This window comes from Lutra lutra, chromosome 6 (assembly GCF_902655055.1).
Source record: "Lutra lutra chromosome 6, mLutLut1.2, whole genome shotgun sequence".
In the NCBI taxonomy this organism is placed as follows: domain Eukaryota; kingdom Metazoa; phylum Chordata; class Mammalia; order Carnivora; family Mustelidae; genus Lutra; species Lutra lutra.
In genome coordinates this window covers 74,294,169-74,314,248 of record NC_062283.1, presented here as the reverse complement: position 1 = coordinate 74,314,248, position 20,080 = coordinate 74,294,169, and positions in this window count along the sequence as shown.

Genomic DNA, 20,080 nt, shown 5'->3' with positions numbered 1-20,080 from the left:
ATTTAAAATTATACATGATAAGGGATTAATAACAATAACTAATAATAAAAAAGAATAATTATTAAATATCCTGAAATAAAAATTATGTGAATGTGGTTTTTTGTTTCCCTCAAAATACCTTATTGTACCATACTACCCTTCCTGTGATTTGAGACAATAAAACACCTATGGGATGAGATGAAGTGTGATGTAGGGACTGTGAAGTAATATTAAACTACTCTTGACCTTCTGATAATATATCGGAAGGGAGATCATCTGCTTTGGACAGCAGTTGATTGTGAGTAACTGAAACTGTGGAAAATAAAGCCACTGATAAGAGGTGACTACTGTATAGTTCTTTCACACACTTTGTTAAATTTATTCCTATGTATTTTCTTCTTGATGCAATTACAATTGGGATTGTTTTTCTTAATTTCTCTTTCTGATAGTTTGTTATTACTGTAAAGAAATGCAGCATATTTTTTGTATACTGATTTTGCATCCTAACTTTACTAAATTTGTTAATTAATTATAACAGTTGTTTTGATAGAGACTTTAAGGTTTTCTGTTTATAATATTATGCCCTCAACAAATAGTGACAATTTTACTTCTCCCCTTCTGATTTGGATGCCTTTTAACTTTTTTTCTTGCCTAATTGCTCTGGGTGAGACTTCTACCATTAAATTGAATAAAAGTGGTAAGTGAACATCCTTGTCTTGCTCCTGAACTTAGAGGAAAATCTCTCAGTTTTTCAGCACTTAGTATGAATGTTAGCCTTGGGCTTTTCATGTATGCCCTATGTTATGTTGAAATATGACCCCTCTGTAGCTCTTTGTTGAGATTTTTTTATTATAAATAGATGTTGATTTTTTTCAAATGCTTTTTTTGCATATTAAGATGATCATATGATTTGTATCCTTTATTTTGTTAATGTGGCATATCCCATTGATTAATTTGTGGATGTTGAACCATCCTTGAATTCTTGTAATAAATCCCACTTGAGTATGGTGTATTATCTTTTTAATGTATTGTTGAATTCTTTTTAATTAATATTTTGTTGATGAATTTTACAACAATTTTTATTAGGAATATTGGCTTTTGATTTTATTCTTTGTGGCACCCTTCCCTAGTCTTGGTGTTTATGGTAATGTTAACCTCATAAAATGTGTTTTGAAGTTTCTCCCCCCTTTTCCATTTTTTGAAGAGTTTGAGAAGAATTGGTATTAATTATTCTTTGAATGTTTGGTAGAATTCAACAGTAAAGCCATCTAGTTCTGGACTTTTATTTTGGGGGAGGTTTAATTACTGATTCAATCTCCCTGCTAGTAATCTGTCTGTTAAGATTTTATATTTTGTCATAATTCCATCTTGGAAGGTAAATTTGGTATGTTCCATTTCCACTTTCATTTGTCTTGTTAAGAAATTTTTTATTTATCTTTTGATTTCTTCTTGACCCATTGTATGTTCTAATAGCATGTTTAATCTCCACATATTTGTGACTTTTCTATTTTTTATGTAATCAATCTCTAGTTTCATAGCATTGTAGTCAGAAAAAAAATACATGTGATTTCAGTCCTCTTAAATTTATTAAGACTTGTTTTGTGGCCTAAAAAAAAAATCTATCTTGGAAAATGTTTCATGTGCAGTTAAGAAGAATATATATATTCCATTACTTTTGTATGGAATATTCTGTAATATTTCTTAAGTCCATCTGGTATAACATGTTGTTTATTACTTTATTGATCTTCTGTCTGGATGACCTATCCATTAATGTAAGTAGGGTATTAAAACATGCTACTATTATTGTGTTGCTGTCTATTTCTCCCTTCAGATTTGCTAATATTTGCTTTATATATTTAGGTGATCCTATGTTGGGTGCATAAATATTCAAAAATATGATATCCTCTTGTTTGATTAACCACTTTATGATTATGTAACACCTTTCTTTGTCTCTTATTATAGTCTCTGTTTTAAAGAACATTTTGTCTGCTATAATTATACATATGCCAGCTTTCTTTTGGTTTCCATTTGCATAGAATAACTTTTTCCACCCCTTCACTTTCAGCCTGTGTGTGTCCGTACATATAAAGAGAGTCCCTTGCAGGCAGCATATAAATGGGTTTTTTTTTTTAATCCCTTCAGTCACTGTATATCTTTTGATTAGATAATACAGTCCATTTATATTTAAGGTAATTATTGAGAGGTATGAACTTACTGTCATTTTGTTAATCGCTTTCTAGTGGTTTTGGTAGTTACTCTGTACTCTTCTCTACTCTTGCTCTTTTCCTATGTGAGTTGATGATTTTCTTTAGTGATATGCTTATATTCTTTTATCTTTTGTGTATTTACTATAGGCTTTTCCTTTATGGTTGCTGTGAGGATTACATTTAACAACTTACATGTATAATAGTCTAAGTGGATCAATTTTAAGATTGATCTCATTCTAAAACTCAACATTTTTACTCTCCCTTCATGTTTTATGTTTCTAATGTCACATTTTACATCTTTTTATCTTGCATATCCCTTACCTATTATAAACATAGTTATTATTACTACTTTTGTCTTTTAACCTTTATACAAGCTTTATAGTAATTGATCCACTATCTTTAGTACATATTTGTTTTTCCAGTGAGATTTATTCTGGACTTTATATGAAAGAAAAAAAATGAAGGACATAGAATCAAAAATAACTTATAAATTATTTGGAAAAATAGATTTTCATCTGGCTCTAACAGTTATGTTTTATGCCATAAAGAAATAGAACAATGTATCTAAGGAAATGAAGGAATGAAAAAATACCTTTAAATAAATATTTATTTGGAAACCAAAATTAAATAAGAGTTAAAAAAGAAAGAATATTTGTAATAGCTAGATGTTCTGACAATGTAAATATACTACAACTATTTTTAAAAATAGAGATTAAATTTATATTAAAAAAAGTAGAGATGAATAGGGAAAATATGTAGGAAATAATTAGCTCTTCTCAGTAATCATATGGAGTATTATTCTTCTGAGGATATCATTGTGTAATGTGAAATAAAACAATTTAGTTTAATGGGATATCCTAATTCTATTATTGTCCATGCCTTTGAAAACAAGGACCCTTCGTGTGGAAGAAATAGAAATTAAGTAAAAATTCAGTAGTACTAAATGTGAATTGAAAGTATTGACATAAAGTCATGAGAAATTTTATATACATACAATTAAATTTATGTGTTAACGTGTAAAAAATATATTTGCCAGTCAGGTCCACTGAAAAGGCCTAGAAAAAAGCCATAATCTCTTAACACCCAGATTGTGTTTTTGAAATATCGTTTCCTCCTTAAAAAAAAAAAAAAAAAAAAAAAACAGGATTTCAGAGACAAATGGATAATTCCAGCCCAAAGGAGGAAATGTAGAAGATGAATCTGAAACTATCAAAGACTACTAAGATCATGTCAAAAGATTTAAGAAGCAACTGGTCAAGGCTACAAAGATTTAGGAACCAACTGGTAAAGGCTACAAGGAACAATTTGTGATTCAACAAGGATAGTACTTGCAGTTCATTTTCTTGAAAATTGGTAGTAAACAGTCAAGCCTTATTTGTATAAATGATACCACTGGATGAACAAAGAGTTTACGAGGGGAATAATAGCTTGATAAAAATATTTCAACTAATACATAAAAATGAAATTATAGAATTGGAATAAATACCATTTTCCAATGTCTTGTGAATTAATGGATGTAGGCATTGAGCATCAATGGTTAACATCCAAAAAAAGAAACAAGCAGACACCGATGAGTAAACCCAATGCTGACCATAGTCTTGCCAAAAGGATAAACATTCTGATCAAGCATCTGGAACCAGCTGCCAATTTGCAGGAAACACAAGGGAAAGGAAACTTACTGATTACACCACAAGTGTGCAATCAATGAAATTCAGACTGTGGGAAATGTCCAATATAAATTACTTGGAACTGGTAGATTTGTAGAGGCTGAAAAGACATATTGCTTTAAAAAAAATGGATACAATGCAAGTACAGAGCCTAATGATGGACACTTGTGGGTGAAAAAAACTATAAAGAAAATCAAGCAAATGACATTATAAAAATTAAAGTACGGGTTATTCTCAGTGGTAGGACACAAAAGTTTATTATTGGTATTAAGCACATAGAGTAGCTTCTGAGGTATCCGGTAAAGTTCTATTTCTTGATATACGTGGTATTCACAGGGGTGTTCCCTTCATAATAATACAATAAGTTATACATTTATTTTGTGAGTTTTTCTTTATTTATAAAAATTATTAGGAGAGCATGGTAGGGCATGGAAGGGACTTAATTTCTGTCTGAATACGAGTACCTTGCATTTTATGGTAGTTAATGGATTATAAATCACCAGAACATACTTACCTCATGTGATATTTATAATTACCTAGTGACATTTAGAAAGAAATCATTATTACCTACTTTTAAATACCAGGAGACCACAACTAAGAGTCTAGATCACAGAATAAGTGACTGTTGGGGCTGAGGCCTCCTGAATCCTAGGAGGATTTCACCTACACATCATGGCCATCTTCACATACCAACGTTGTCACACACACACTTGCCAATCAGTATATATAAGCAGATGGGAGATTCAGTAACCACACCCACACCACCACTCAGCCCCAAAGTTGCACTGATACTAAAGGAAATAACATCTGCTGTTTCCTACCTTACAGACATTACAAGTTATCCTACCTAAGAGAGAGAGTTACTGTTTCCAAAGGATGTTTTCATGAAATCTTTAATGACACAGGTTATGTGCATTTTCATTGTTGCTCTAAGTACTTTTGCTCAGCTCCCTACAACTCAGCCTCATTTAAATAGTCTGAGGTAAAGACATAAGATACCTATAATTTAGTGAACCACTGCTCTTTGCCTGATTTCATACATGAGGAAACTGTGACTAATAAGGTTTAAGAAACTAGTCCTCACAACAAAAATATTTCAAAAAAAAAATAGAGTTTTTCACCTGGGATTATATATGACAAATCTATTTGCACCTCACTGACTCCTGTGAGCTTTTAGTACTTGGTAAATAATAGAAAAGGTTGAACTGTGAATGTTAACAGTATAAGAATGCCATTACCATCTTTTTATGACAGAAAGTATCAACATTACAAGAATGTTGTAAAGAGGTGGGTAGCCATCAAAAAATCTAATTCTGGGAATAAAGAAGTATTCAAAGAATTAATGTGAATTATTTTCCAGGAGCTCCAAATTTAAGTCCTACTTTAACTTTGAAAACAAAATTGTTTTGTAGTTACCAGTTATGAGAGCTACACAAAACTCTCAGGAGTCATATAGTGGCTTCTGACCAGCCTGTTTCAGCAAACTCAACTAATACAACATCTGTAAGAGCATTGCTAAATCAAGCAATGAAGACAACCTTCATTTCTAAACCTCTACTACAGTACAAAATATGAGGAGGAGAAGTTCCATTGCAATAGCTTTTTTATAATTCATCAGGAGTAAACAAATACAAAATGCAAGCAAAGGTTTATAACAATATGTATAATGTCATACCATTGGAAGCTTTTTTCAATAATAGTCAATGAGTTACAACATAATGGGCAAAATCTTTTTAGGATGCCATTTATTATGTTAAGATTTTTTTTTTCCCTAAAACCTATTTCTGCTGTAATCCTTTTGAAGAAAATATTATACTGGAACCAAACGCTACTTTGTTGATTTTCTATTTTACAAAGAATTCCTAATTAACAATGAAGCAAAAAATCATCTTATGTTTAACAATATTGATTAAACTTTTAAAATTCTACATATAAACAAATGAAGGCAACAATACTCTTTTTTTTTCAAAACCACATACTATTATTGTTGGAAAGGCAAATCTTAGATATTCTCTCACCAAGACTGTATTTATATGAGGCAAGTGTTTTTCAACCACACTGTATTATTTGGCCCCAGATATCTTTTCTACACCTCATTGAGACTTGTCTTGGCAAAAAAGGAGGTAAAACAGGAGGCCAAACAATATATCAGGATACCCTCAAAAGTAAAAAATGTCAGGAATTGTAAAGAATAGTACCCTTGAAATTTGGCACTGCATTTTGACCCCAGTAAATTCAGAAGACAACTTTCATATTTCATTATTGTCTGAATTTTTAAACTCCAAATTAAGTCCTCGTAGTTGAAAAAGCAATGATAATTTCGCCTTTTAAGAAGTTAGATGACAGTATACAGCTAGGGCCTCAACATAAGTTTGGTCACATATGGAAACATAAGTAATTAGAAAGGAAAATCAACCCATTTTTTCTCATGAAAAAATTCCTGTCATGCAAACTTTCTTTAATGTCCAGATACATTAAAAATTATGTCATCTTGTTAACATTAACTCATGACAAAGACACAAAATCTACAATAAAATTAAAATTATTATAAGGCCACTAAGTCACTAAAAGGAAACACAAGGATGGTTATAAGTGGATTTAACAATAACAAATTTGTTTTGAAGTAAATAAAGGATACTGTATCACATAATCTCCTTTTTCCCTTTGATTATTGATTTGTAATTTTATCTAAGAATTTAGATGAAAATTATGGAGAAACAAATAATGTATTTTGACATTCAAATTCAGATTTGGGCACCCTAACAAAGAAATATGCTATTATTCAATATTTGAGAAATATTCCTATTCTATAATGACTCTGAAATTTTTCATGATGAATTAAAAAACGAAATGTCCTTTTTCTCTTTTCTGTTGTGACATTCCATTAAAATGTAACTGCATATATGTTCAATACATTATGTGTGGTATTTAAAAAGGAAACTGGAAACCTAAAAGTATTAAAGAGAGTAATAAAATAACATTAATATTACCTGCAACACTCTTAATGTTCTGAGGAAGTCAAGGTAATGACATTGGGGAATGTGAATGCTGCCTTTTTTATAAAAAATTAGAGAAAACAGTGACCTGGAAAGGCAGAGAAATAGTCATGTCATATAGACTTCTCAGGATAACAGCTATGACTAAAAGAAGGCTCATGTAACCAAGACACAGCAAAAGAGTTCATGTAAGTTCAGCCACCTACACTGAATATAGCAGCTGGCACTGGATTATCAGAATGATGTTCCTTGGGGCACTTTGGTGGCTCAGATGGTTAAGTGTCTGACTCTTGATTTCAGCTCAGGTCATGAACTCAGGTTTGTGAGACCAAGCCCTGTGTTGGAGTCTGCATTGGATGTGGAACCTGTTTAAGATTCTCTCTCCCTCTTCCTCTGCCCCTTTCACTCTCCCCCCTCCGTGACGTTTCTTAACCTGTTAACTAGAAAAATTATATTTTCCTATATTAATAGCAGAAAATTTTATTGCTAGAACTTGTGATAGTTTGAAGCATGCATTTGTGAAATGACTATTTCTATTTCTTGTTTTTATTAAAATCTAAGAATGTCACCATAGAAAACAAATCAAAAGGGTTATATTTATTAATAATGCAGCTCTTACAATGAGAAAATTCCTAACATTTATTAAAAAGACTGTACATAGGGGGGAGGAGTCAAGATGGCGGAGAAGTAGCAGGCTGAGACTACTTCGGGTAGCGGGAGATCAGCTAAATAGCTTATCTAAAGATTGCAAACACCTACAAATCCAACGGGAGATTGAAGAGAAGAAGAACAGCAATTCCAGAAACAGAAAATCAACCACTTTCTGCAAGGTAGGACTGGCGGAGAAGTGAATCCAAAGCTACGGGAAGATAGAACGCGGGGGGAGGGGCCGGCTCCCAGCGAGCGGCGGAGCAACGGAGCACAAAATCGGGACTTTTAAAAGTCTGTTCCGCTGAGGGACATCGCTCCAGAGGCTTAACTGGGGTGAAGCCCAGGCGGGGTCAGCGCGGCCTCAGCTCCCGCAGGGTCTCAGAAGGATCGGGGGTGTCTGAGTGTCGCAGAACTTACCTGTATTAGAACGGGGAAGCCGGCTGCAGAGACAGAGCCGAGGAGTGACTCTCAGCTTGGGGTTGCCTTGGACCGGTCGCAGGCTCGGTCAGCTCGGAGCGCGGCCGGAGGCCAGGGTGGCGGGAGTCATTGGGCGTGTTCTCTGAGGGCGCACTGAGGAGTGGGGCCCCGGGCTCTCGGCTCCTCCGGGCCGGAGACCGGGAGGCCGCCATCTTTATTCCCGTCCTCTGGACTCTATGGAAAGCGCTCAGGGAACAAAAGCTCCCGAAAGCAAACCCAGCAAACCCGAGCGGATTACTCAGCGCGGCCCCGGGTAAGGGCGGTGCAACTCCGCCTGGGGCAAAGACGCTTGAGAATCACTACAACAGGCCCCTCCCCCAGAAGATCAACGGGAAACCCAGCCAGGACCAAGTTCACCTACCAAGGAGAGCGGCGGAATTCCAGAGGAGAAGAAAGCAAAGCACGGAACTCATGGCTTTCTCCCCATAATTTTTTAGCCTTGCAGTTAATTTAATTTTTTTTTCTTTTTCAATTTTTTTTTCTTTTTCTCTTCTGCTAATTTTTTTTTAACTTTTACCGTTTTCTTTTCTTAACGTCTTTTAAATAGTTTATCTAATATATATTTTATTTTTCCTCTTTTTATATTTTTTCTTTATCGGCTTTCTTTTTTTTAATAGATTAATAGTTTAATAGTTTAATAGTTTTAATAGTTTTTTAATAGTTTTTAATAGTTTTTTAATAGTTTTTTTAATAGTTTAATAGTCTTTAATAGTTTTAATAGTTTAATAGTTTAATAGTTTTTTTTTTTTCTTTCTTTCTGAACCCCTTTTTATCCCCTTTCTCCCCCCTCACAATTCGGGATCTCTTCTGATTTGGTTAAAGCATATTTTCCTGGGGTTGTTGCCACCCTTTTAGTATTTTACTTGCTCCTTCATAAACTCTTATCTGGACAAAATGACAAGGCGGAAAAATTCACAACAAAAAAAAGAACAAGAGGCAGTACCAAAGGCTAGGGACCTAATCAATACAGACATTGGTAATATGTCAGATATAGAGTTCAGAATGATGATTCTCAAGGTTCCAGCCGGGCTTGAAAAAGGCATGGAAGATATTAAAGCAACCCTCTCAGGAGATATAAAAGCCCTTTCTGGAGAAATAAAAGAACTAAAATCTAACCAAGTTGAAATCAAAAAAGCTATTAATGAGGTGCAATCAAAAATGGAGGCTCTCACTGCTAGGATAAATGAGGCAGAAGAAAGAATTAGCGATATAGAAGACCAAATCACTGAGAATAAAGAAGCTGAGCAAAAGAGGGACAAACAGCTACTGGACCACGAGGGGAGAATTCGAGAGATAAGTGACACCATAAGACGAAACAACATTAGAATAATTGGGATTCCAGAAGAAGAGGAAACAGAGAGGGGAGCAGAAGGTATATTGGAGAGAATTATTGGAGAGAATTTCCCCAATATGGCAAAGGGAACAAGCATCAAAATCCAGGAGGTTCAGAGAACCCCCCTCAAAATCAATAAGAATAGGTCCACACCCCGTCACCTAATAGTAAAATTTACAAGTCTTAGTGACAAAGAAAAGATCCTGAAAGCAGCCCGGGAAAAGAAGTCTGTAACGTACAATGGTAAAAATATTACATTGGCAGCAGACTTATCCACAGAGACCTGGCAGGCCAGAAAGAGCTGGCATGATATATTCAGAGTACTAAATGAGAAAAACATGCAGCCAAGAATACTATATCCAGCTAGGCTATCATTGAAAATAGAAGGAGAGATTAAAAGCTTCCAGGACAAACAAAAACTGAAAGAATTTGCAAATACCAAACCAGCTCTACAGGAAATATTGAAAGGGGTCCTCTAAGCAAAGAGAGACCCTAAAAGTAGTAGATCAGAAAGAAACAGAGACAATATACAATAACAGTCACCTTACAGGCAATACAATGGCACTAAATTCATATCTCTCAATACTTACCCTGAATGTTAATGGGCTAAATGCCCCAATCAAAAGACACAGGGTATCAGAATGGATCAAAAAACAAAAACCATCTATATGTTGCCTACAAGAAACTCATCTTAAACCCGAAGACACCTCCAGGTTTAAAGTGAGGGGGTGGAAAAGAATTTACCATGCTAATGGACATCAGAAGAAAGCAGGAGTGGCAATCCTTATATCAGATCAATTAGATTTTAAGCCAAAGACTATAATAAGAGATGAGGAAGGACACTATATCATACTCAAAGGAACTGTCCAACAAGAAGATCTAACAATTTTAAATATCTATGCCCCTAACGTGGGAGCAGCCAACTATATAAACCAATTAATAACAAAATCAAAGAAACACATCGACAAGAATACAATAATAGTAGGGGATTTTAACACTCCCCTCACTGAAATGGACAGATCATCCAAGCAAAAGATCAACAAGGAAATCAAGGCCTTAAATGACACACTGGACCAGATGGACATCACAGATATATTCAGAACATTTCATCCCAAAGCAACAGAATACACATTCTTCTCTAGTGCACATGGAACATTCTCCAGAATAGATCACATTCTTGGTCCTAAATCAAGTCTCAACCGGTATCAAAAGATTGGGATCATTCCCTGCATATTTTCAGACCACAATGCTTTAAAGCTAGAACTCAATAACAAGAGGAAATTTGGAAAGAACCCAAATACATGGAGACTAAACAGCATCCTTCTAAAGAATGAATGGGTCAACCAGGAAATCAAAGAAGAATTGAAAAAATTTATGGAAACAAATGATAATGAAAACACAACGGTTCAGAATCTGTGGGACACAACAAAGGCAGTCCTGAGAGGAAAATATATAGCGGTACAAGCCTTTCTCAAGAAACAAGAAAGGTCTCAGGTACACAACCTAACCCTACACCTAAAGGAGCTGGAGAAAGAACAAGAAAGAAACCCTAAACCCAGCAGGAGAAGAGAAATCATAAAGATCAGAGCAGAAATCAATTAAATAGAAACTAAAAAAACAATAGAACAAATCAACGAAACTAGGAGCTGGTTCTTTGAAAGAATTAATAAGATTGATAAACCCCTGGCCAGACTTATCAAAAAGAAAAGAGAAAGGACCCAAATAAATAAAATCATGAATGAAAGAGGAGAGATCACAACGAACACCAAAGAAATACAGACAATTATAAGAACATACTATGAGCAACTCTACGCCAACAAATTTGACAATCTGGAAGAAATGGATGCATTCCTAGAGACATATAAACTACCACAACTGAACCAGGAAGAAATAGAAAGCCTGAACAGACCCATAACCAGTAAGGAGATTGAAACAGTCATCAAAAATCTCCAAACAAACAAAAGCCCAGGGCCAGACGGCTTCCCGGGGGAATTCTACCAAACATTTAAAGAAGAACTAATTCCTATTCTCCTGAAACTGTTCCAAAAAATAGCAATAGAAGGAAAACTTCCAAACTCATTTTATGAGGCCAGCATCACCTTGATCCCAAAACCAGACAAGGATCCCAACAAAAAAGAGAACTACAGACCAATATCCTTGATGAACACAGATGCAAAAATTCTTGCCAAAATACTAGCCAATAGGATTCAACAGTACATTAAAAGGATTATTCACCACGACCAAGTGGGATTTATTCCAGGGCTGCAAGGCTGGTTCAACATCCGCAAATCAATCAATGTGATACAACACATTAATAAAAGAAAGAACAAGAACCATATGATACTCTCCATAGATGCTGAAAAAGCATTTGACAAAGTACAGCATCCCTTCCTGATCAAAACTCTTCAAAGTGTAGGGATAGACGGCACATACCTCAATATTATCAAAGCCATCTATGAAAAACCCACCGCAAATATCATTCTCAATGGAGAAAAACTGAAAGCTTTTCCGCTAAGGTCAGGAACACGGCAGGGATGTCCGTTATCACCACTGCTATTCAACATAGTACTAGAAGTCCTAGCCTCAGCAATCAGACAACAAAAGGAAATTAAAGGCATCCAAATCGGCAAAGAAGAAGTCAAACTATCACTCTTCGCAGATGATATGATACTCTATGTGGAAAACCCAAAAGACTCCACTCCAAAACTGCTAGAACTTGTACAGGAATTCAGTAAAGTGTCAGGATATAAAATCAATGCACAGAAATCAGTTGCATTTCTCTACACCAACAACAAGACAGAAGAAAGAGAAATTAAGGAGTCCATCCCATTTACAATTGCACCCAAAACTATAAGATACCTAGGAATAAACCTAACCAAAGAGACTAAGAATCTATACTCAGAAAACTATAAAGTACTCATGAAAGAAATTGAGGAAGACACAAAGAAATGGAAAAATGTTCCATGCTCCTGGATTGGAAGAATAAATATTGTGAAAATGTCTATGCTACCTAAAGCAATCTACACATTTAATGCAATTCCTATCAAAGTACCATCCATTTTTTTCAAAGAAATGGAACAAATAATCCTAAAATTTATATGGAACCAGAAAAGACCTCGAATAGCCAAAGGAATATTGAAAAAGAAAGCCAAAGTTGGTGGCATCACAATTCCGGACTTCAAGCTCTATTACAAAGCTGTCATCATCAAGACAGCATGGTACTGGCACAAAAACAGACACATAGATCAATGGAACAGAATAGAGAGCCCAGAAATAGACCCTCAACTCTATGGTTAACTAATCTTCGACAAAGCAGGAAAGAATGTCCAATGGAACAAAGACAGCCTCTTCAATAAATGGTGTTGGGAAAATTGGACAGCCACATGCAGAAAAATGAAATTGGATCATTTCCTTACACCACACACGAAAATAGACTCAAAATGGATGAAGGATCTCAATGTGAGAAAGGAATCCATCAAAATCCTCGAGGAGAACACAGGCAGCAACCTCTTCGACCTCAGCCGCAGCAACATCTTCCTAGGAACATCACCAAAGGCAAGGGAAGCAAGGGCAAAAATGAACTTTTGGGATTTTATCAAGATCAAAAGCTTTTGCACAGCAAAGGAAACAGTGAACAAAACCAAAAGACAACTGACAGAATGGGAGAAGATATTTGCAAATGACATATCGGATAAAGGGCTAGTGTCCAAAATCTATAAAGAACTTAGCAAACTCAACACCCAAAGAACAAATAATCCAATCAAGAAATGGGCAGAGGACATGAACAGACATTTCTGCAAAGAAGACATCCAGATGGCCAACAGACACATGAAAAAGTGCTCCATATCACTCGGCATCAGGGAAATACAAATCAAAACCACCATGAGATATCACCTCACACCAGTCAGAATGGCTAAAATTAACAAGTCAGGAAATGACAGATGCTGGCGAGGATGCGGAGAAAGGGGAACCCTCCTACACTGTTGGTGGGAATGCAAGCTGGTGCAACCACTCTGGAAAACAGCATGGAGGTTCCTCAAAATGTTGAAAATAGAACTACCCTATGACCCTGCAATTGCACTGCTGGGTATTTACCCTAAAGATACAAACATAGTAATCCGAAGGGGCACATGCACCCGAATGTTTATAGCAGCAATGTCTACAATAGCCAAACTATGGAAAGAACCTAGATGTCCATCAACAGACGAATGGATAAAGAAGATGTGGTATATATACACAATGGAATACTATGCAGCCATCAAAAGAAATGAAATCTTGCCATTTGCGATGACGTGGATGGAACTAGAGGGTATCATGCTTAGCGAAATAAGTCAATCGGAGAAAGACAACTATCATATGATCTCCCTGATATGAGGGAGAGGAGATGCAACATGGGGGGTTGAGGGGGTAGGAGAAGAGTAAATGAAACAAGATGGGATTGGGAGGGAGACAAACCATAAGTGACTCTTAATCTCACAAAACAAACTGAGGGTTGATGGGGGGAGGGGGTTGGGAGAGGGGGTGGGGTTATGGATATTGGGGAGGGTATGTGCTATGGTGAGTGTTGTGAAGTGTGTAAACCTGGCGATTCGCAGACCTGTACCCCTGGGGATAAAAATATATGTTTATAAAGCTGTAAAAAAAAAAAAAAAAAAAAAAAAAAGAAGAAAGAAAGGATGAATACCCAAGTTTTGTAGCAACATGGACGGGACTGGAAGAGATTATGCTGAGTGAAATAAGTCAAGCAGAAAGAGTCAATTATCATATGGTTTCACTTATTTGAGGGAAATTGGAAGGGGAGGTGAACCATGAGAGACTATGGACTCTGAAAAACGATCTGAGAATTTTGTTAAGGGGTGGGGGGTGGGAGGTTGGGGCACCAGGTGGTGGGTATTGTAGAGGGCACGGATTGCATGGAGCACTGGGTGTGGTGCAAAAATAATGAATACTGTTATGCTGAAAAAATAAAAAATTAAAAAAAAAAAAAAAGACTGTACATATTTATATTCCATCTCAAACTATATACTTTTTTATGTGACTTAGAAAGAAAAGGTTGCAAACTACTGGGAGCCTCAATGATCTATAGCATAATCTTCAATCCTTTACTCAAAATGGATAATATGTGTGAAGAAATTCACCACTTAAAGCTACTATCTCCTTGGCAATCAAGAAAAGTCACTGATTTCATAAAGTACAAACTGAAGCTGTTTACATAAATTAGGACTTTATTATAACTAGAAATACTCTCTTGTGATTTCACTGCCATTATAAAATACTTTACAAAATACTGGAAGATAGTAATGCAAAATTAGAATATACTATGCCAAAGATTATTTTCCTTTCCCCTCTTGTTTTCTTTTTTAAAAGCAAATCAACCCCCTGCTACAATGTAAGCATAAATTAAAATATGATGCATAGAGTCCTTAAAGGGATTCTGGATTTCCTTGGACATGGAGAGGTGTGGAAAATTCCCACAATTGGCCTGATCACCCTGGCTCTCCCCTCTAAACTTTCTATTGGGTGCCCCTTTTCATTTAGTGTGGAAGATGATAATTTACCTGTATTACTTGTCCACAGTACTGAGTGACACATCAATTTATAAATATAAAGTATAACATGTTACAAAGGTAAACAAAAATTTACTAGAACTCATAATAAATGACACACTGGGAAAGCAATTCAAGCAGGACTATTTTAAAGAAGGACCGGTTTAAAGATTTATTTACTCATTTGACAGAGAGATAGAGAGAGCCAGAGATCACAAGCAGGGAGGGGGATGGGAATGACAGAGGGGAAGGAGAAGCAGGTGTTCCCCTGAGCAGGGAGCCTGATGCAGGGCTTGATCCCAGGACCCTGGGATCATGACTTGAGCCAAAGGCAGATGCTTACCCAGCTAAGCCAACCAGGTGCCCTAAATGGACCAGTTTAACTAATAAGTAAGAACAGTAGTAATAAAAATAACCTTATTATTGGAATATGCTGTCAATTTTATGTAGTGTCTTGATGAACAAAAGACTCTGAGGAGACTTTTTTTTTATTTTTTTATTTTTTCAGCATAACAGTATTCATTATTTTTGCACCACACCCAGTGCTCCATGCAATCTGTGCCCTCTACAATACCCACCACCTGGTGCCCCCAACCTCCCACCCCCCACCCCTTCAAAATTCTCAGATCGTTTTTCAGAGTCCATAGTCTCTCATGGTTCACCTCCCCTTCCAATTTCCCTCAACTCCCTTCTCCTCTCCATCTCCCCTTGTCCTCCATGCTATTTGTTATGCTCCACAAATAAGTGAAACCATATGATAATTGACTCTCTCTGCTTGACTTATTTCACTCAGCATAATCTTGAAGAGACAATATTTTAAGTAGTTTGAAACAGCACATAAGAAAGTTTAATTCAGGGGCGCCTGGGTGGCTCAGTGGGTTAAGCCTCTGCCTTAGGCTCAGGTCATGATCTCAGGGTCCTGGGATCAAGCTCCGCAGCGGGCTCTCTGCTCAGCAGGGAGCTTGCTTCCCCCGCCCCGCCTGCCTACTTGTGATTTCTCTCTGTCATATAAATAAATAAAATCTTTTAAAAAAAGTTTAATTCCATTGATATTTGTACCCTTTCATGAAAAGCAAAACAATAAGCCAAAAACAAAACCTAAAAGCAACAAGTTAGTGAACAGTAGTACAAAAGTAATCATAGAATATCTTTGAAATCTATGAATTATTCTGTAAACTTCTGTGAATAATTAATGTGCCATTAACATTATGGGGATTTAGTTTCTAAATTCTGTAACCAATACATAAATGCTGAAAATAGCCTTTAATTTTCTGTTCTTGTAATCTCCTTCTTCAATGAAATTAAAAAATAATAATCATTATACATAATCACGTAAAAATAAGGTAACAAATGGCAGGATTTCAGTTTTCACAACTACATAGAAAATAAAAGTTTAAATTTTAAAAAGCATAGAAAGGTGGGTGAAGGATCAGTCAACAAAGGGTGAAAAGTATCTGAATTTAATGTTATAGTAGCAATTACTGTGGTTTCTAAAAATATGCTGGTCACACCCAGAAATGGAATTGTCTGTAGAACACAAATCTAAGCAAATCTTAGTATGAAACTTATTGTATCTTAGTCTTTGTCATTTTTCTTTTATTAAATGGAATTCAAAACATTTTTATTTCATAAACTAAACCTGGATTTATTAATTTTTTGGATTTCCACACACAGAAATTGCTGCCTGCACAATAGGTAGTATACTCAGACACACTTTATCTAGTGGCAGATACATTAGCAAAACTAAAGTTCAATAATAAGACTTCATAGGAAAAACAGTTTTTAGGATAGATTATTACCCAGTGACATGGGTGTTTTGACATATCCTAATCATTTTTAGAGGTGTACTTTTATAATTAATACAAATAAAAGTCTGTAAATAAGCTATGCATTGTTTTCTTTAATTCTAATAAGATAACAACTTCATGTGCCAAATAGGTGAATTGAAATTTAGCCCTAACACAAAATTTGGTTATGTTAGAAGACATCTATTCTTCTTCTATGTATTTACACAACTCAGCTCAAGTATAAACTGAAAATGAGAGGACTCTCCAAATCTTTTCCTATAAATAAAGATTAGGGAAAAACTACCAAACTAGCTAATATGAAAAGAAAGATTTATTTTAGGTTCACTGACATCTTCCTACATGATTTATTGCAATTATGGTAATTAGGCTAAATGTCAAGCATGCCATATTGACTCTTTTCAGAGTCCAAGGTGAATGGAAATAGTCAGATATTCAGATCTTGACATTTTCACTCATATTTTTGAATTGTCTGACTAAATGAAAGAGAGATCTAGCACTGGAGTTCATACAGATTGTGCAAAAGGAATGTGTTAGCTAATAATTAGATAATGGTTGTTTCACTTAAATTTTAAAAATGTTCTTTTTAAACTAGCAATATTGATACAACAGCAAAATAAAAATTTAAAGGAAGAAAATCTTTATTATGTGGTCCCAGAGGAAGAAAGATATCGTAGAAAATTAAAATGTTGTCAAGCCTCTCTGGGTTTTGAGACTGTACATGGTACTTAAGTTATATGCCACCAATAATAATTTTGAAAGATATCGCTGATTATTTTTATGTTGGGTATTTCTTTTGGTATTGTTCCTTTCTGAAGGCTCTAGAGGAGAATCAGTTTCTTTGATTTTTCCTTCTAGTGGCGCACTATCTTCCCTGGCTTATGGCCCCCTTCCTCATTCTTCAAAACCAAGACTGATGGGTCAAGTCCCTCTCACACTGCATTCCTCTGACCCTTCTATTACTGTGTCCCTTTGACTCAGCTGGGGAAAATTCTGTTTTTAAGGACTGATGTGATTAGAATGGGCTCATCCAAATAATCCAAAATAATCTTCCCATCTTAAGGTCTCACATCAGCAAAATCCCTTTTGGTTTGTGAGGTAACATATTCATAGGTTCCAGGGATTGGGGTGTGAACATTTTTTTATTCTTCCTACCACACATTTTGTATACAATTTCTAGAAAAAAGCACAACCATAGAGACAGAAACTGTATCAGTGGTTGCAGGGACAGGGAGTGGAAGCATGTTTCACTGAAAACAGATAGGAGAGATCATCTTAGAATGAGAGAAGTTATCTAAAACTTGATTATGATGGGGATGCCTGTCTGGTTCAGTTGGAAGAGAATGAGACTCTTGAACTTGGGGTTGTAGGTTTGAGCCCCATGTTGGGTGTAGAGATTACTAAAAAATAAAATCTTTAAAAAAAACTAGATTATGATGATATTTGCACCATTCAAAATGTACTAAAAATCATCAAGCTACATACTTCCAATGGGTAGTTTTTATGGTATGTGTATTATACTTCAATAAAACTGTTAAATATTTTAAAAATCAATAGAAAAAAACAAAAAAATAATTTACTGGAGTAGTTAATTTGTTTAAAATAAGCGCTGATTAATATAGAGGTCTTATTTTGGATTTTGAGTCCCAATAAATTTCTGTGTTCTCCCTATCAGTTGAATGGGTATTTTGGCTTCTGTCACTAATACACTGTATTTACATCTAATGTCTCATCTGCTGATCTTAAAATATTCTTATCATTACATTACCTGGTGGGAGTGAAAAGTATTGTGCACAGCGTGAGAATTCTGAATTCAAAGCTTACTTTGAATTGAACAAAGAGCTTTCTTTGAATACCTCCTTGGATGAATTAAAAACATGTAGACAGAAATGTCAGGATCAGATCTCTGACTACTTCATCCCACCACACACATAAAACTATGATTCATTATCGTAACAAAGTCTGTTTGTCAGTTAATTTTTTCTTCATAAATATATGGCAAATCATTTTTTCCCAGTTTCCCTTGCCGGACAAATAATCACTCACAGCTCTAAAAATTTAATGTCTTCCCTAAATGTGTAAATTATTATAGATAGTAATTCAAAAAAACTACATAGTTGAAACACATTTACTCCAAAAGTACTCAGGAGGGTTATTTTACTCCTATGAGGAATAAAGTGACATACTTTGCTTATTTATTAATGATGACTCATTAATTTATTCTGATTAGCCTTAAGGTTTTGAATGAGTCAGCTGGCTGAATTGTGTGAAATGGTGGGCGGTACATCAGGAAGTCTGATGCTGACATATTTAACTGTAAATGTTAACGCCTGGTTACAGGTATTCCCATGATCACATCCATTCTGGTTTTCCTTTGTACCTCAAGCTCTCCCAGAACTGGAGGTGTAATGTTTATATATTGCTTTGGAATGAAAAGTATATCCAGAGAAAGGGTATTAGTCTATTACAAAAACATTCACCTAAAGCTTGCCAAACAATCTGGAGTGAGGAGTGAGGGCCATAAATGGCCATGCCAATATTATCTCACCTTGAAGTACAAGAATGTAAAAATCAACACCTAATCTTCTAAATGCTTCCTTCCTTAAATCAAGAAAGCTTGGCAGTTTAGCTGATTTATTTTCTTTCATTATTTTTTTTACTCTAATTTTTCCTATCCCATTTTTACTATGTTGGATTTATCAAAATCCCTTTTTTTTTAAAGATTTTATTTATTTATTTGACAGAGAGATCACAAGTAGGCAGAGAGGCAGGCAGAGAGAGAGGAGGAAGCAGGCTCCCTGCCAAGCAGAGAGCCCGATGCGGGGCTCGATCCCAGGACTCTGAGATCATGACCTGAGCCGAAGGCAGCGGCTTAACCCACTGAGCCACCCAGGCGCCCCTATCAAAATCCTTTTGCAATGGCTTTTCATTTGGAAGGTGCCAATATATTTTCTTTTATGTATCAATTGTGCTGACAAAAAAGTCAGGAGCTAAATAGATTGGGAAATGCAATTTTAGGGATATATTCAATGTCTGTATTTCACTAATTCTTTGTTAAGTAGGGTTTAGAGGCATATTTTTTTTCATTCTATCTATAACCATAAAACATTAAAGATATATTCACTATTTTTAAAATATTTCATTTATTTGTTAGAGAGAGAGAGAAAAAAAAACACTGAGCTGGGAGAAGAGGGAGAAGCTGGTTCCCCTCAAACAAGGAGCTTGATTCAGGGCTCAATCCCAGATCCCTGGGATCATGACCTAAGCTGAAGGCAGATGCTTAAGCCACCCAGGCGCCCCTAAAATATATTCACTTTGAATTAAGTTGGAATAATTCTTGGATCATGAATAAAGATATAGATTCTTCATTTTACTAGGTTTTGTTGGTCTGATTCATTAATCGATTTCTTAATTTTTAA